The sequence below is a fragment of the Montipora capricornis genome, chromosome 9 (assembly GCF_036669925.1).
Source record: "Montipora capricornis isolate CH-2021 chromosome 9, ASM3666992v2, whole genome shotgun sequence".
NCBI lineage: Eukaryota > Metazoa > Cnidaria > Anthozoa > Scleractinia > Acroporidae > Montipora > Montipora capricornis.
The window spans coordinates 34,110,610-34,112,754 of record NC_090891.1 but is presented as its reverse complement, the minus strand read 5'-3'; positions in this window follow the sequence as shown (position 1 = coordinate 34,112,754).

The window sequence follows — 2,145 nt, the reverse complement described above, 5'->3', positions numbered from 1 at the left end:
TGGACAACTGAAAGTTGAGCACGTTTCCTAATCGGAGTCATTGCACAAAACCCGGCCACTACCGGCCGGCTGCGTGGCTACGCAGCTACTTACATTCGAGTATACGTTGCCGGTAAATCCGTTTTCATGTTAAATCCGTTTTAATCTAGGTTCAATTCATTTGGTGATCCTCATTTTACCAAGGTTGAATACGCACTCAGATAAATTGACGGTTAGGGTTAGTGACGGGTTAGGATTAATTTTGGTTATGTACTTGGATATCAGTTAACTTATTATACAAAAATAAATAATGAAAAGAACTGTGTTGAGTTGAGCATGTTCGACGTTGTAGTGTAGTGGTGAAGACACCATGGATCTTGGAGTGTCCGAGTTCGAGTACCGGTAAGTGCATAGTTCAGTTCTTTGTTCTCCTACTATGTTGTGATGTTAAGACTGCATGGGTGAGTGTATGAATACATAAACCGATAAATGATACGAAATATTGAGAAGATGTGGTGAGATGAGTAAGACAGAGCTTGAGGTGTTTTCGATCCTTTTATAGGGGGTTGATTAGGTACAGTGCGTGTTCAACCTAGGTAAAATGATGATCTTCAATTTAACCTACAACTTGACATATTTATTTGGAACACTTGCGAATTTCCAGAATCATCGTGTTACTAGATCGTAACTTATATCACATTCCCCTCCCCCCAATTCAATGTTGTGTGAGAATTTTTCGGGCGACTGTACAATACAATACATACTTAAGGACGGTGCCTACTATTGTCATTGCGCATACGTTCTGCGCATCTCGAGATACTCGGATTTCCTATCGGGGATGCTTACTAATGCAGGGATATTTTTGCGCGGCTTAAAACTATCCGGAGAAAGTAGATCTTAGTAAGTACTCTTGGTACCCAAAGAGAAAATTGGGTGCAACCATGCATTTTTGAGAGATACTTAAGCTTCAATTTGAGAAAGAACGCCATACATTGCGTTGTATTTTAAAGCGTTTTACAAATATTATTCATGAATTACCTTTGAAAAATGCGTGGTTACCCCCAATTTTCTTTTTTTTATTTCAATAACACTTGTTAAGATCTACATTTCCTGCATAATCACACACCGGGGCAAAAATATTTTTAATTAGTGGGCACCGTCCTTTGACCGCTCCCCATAGGGGCTTTTCAGGGCCAATGAAATTACAACTAAATGACGGAACAGAACAACAACAACAGTTAAGAATCCCGACAGGCAGGAGGGAAACCAGTCGGCTATTTACAAGAGCAGCTGGGAAGTTGAACCAGGGACTACCAGGATCAAATTCAACGAGTGGTCAGAGCGGGACTTGAACCCGGGATCTCGGGATCTCAAGGCAAGCACCCTAACCACTAGGCTACACTGCCTACCACTGCCTACCACAGATTTCTAACAGGAGACCCAAGACGACGGAAGAAACTCACCAAGGAGCTACGCCAGGAAATCGTACCACCAATAGCGTAGCTCCTACTCTACTATAAAAACTACACGTAACCCATAATCCCTCGATTCGCTCTGACGAAGGGCTAACGCTCGAAACGTCAGCTTTTAGAATCTCTGTACGGTGGTCAATTTACATTATCAACTCCGTTGATAAACCAAATTTTTTTATACTACTTCCCCACCGACGCAGCACCACAGTTTCTTTAGAAACTACCCCTTCATTCATTTGTATTCAAACGCTGCGACCACTAACCTTGTGTTCTAGTATTTTTAATCCACAGATTTCTAACAGGAGACCCAAGACGACGGAAGAAACTCACCAAGGAGCTACGCCAGGAAATCGTACCACCAATAGCGTAGCTCCTACTCTACTATAAAAACTACACGTAACCCATAATCCCTCGATTCGCTCTGACGAAGGGCTGACGCTCGAAACGTCAGCTTTTAGAATCTCTGTACGGTGGTCAATTTACATTATCAACTCCGTTGATAAACCAAATTTTTGTATACTACTTCCCCACCGACGCAGCACCACAGTTTCTTTAGAAACTACCCCTTCTTACACTGCCTACCTGTCTACCTCTACTGCTAGTAGTTGTGAAGATCAACATTGGAGGAAGGGGGAAACGGGGATGGGTGTTCCAACAAATGAGACGAGTATTGTAGGTAAAAACGGATGACTAC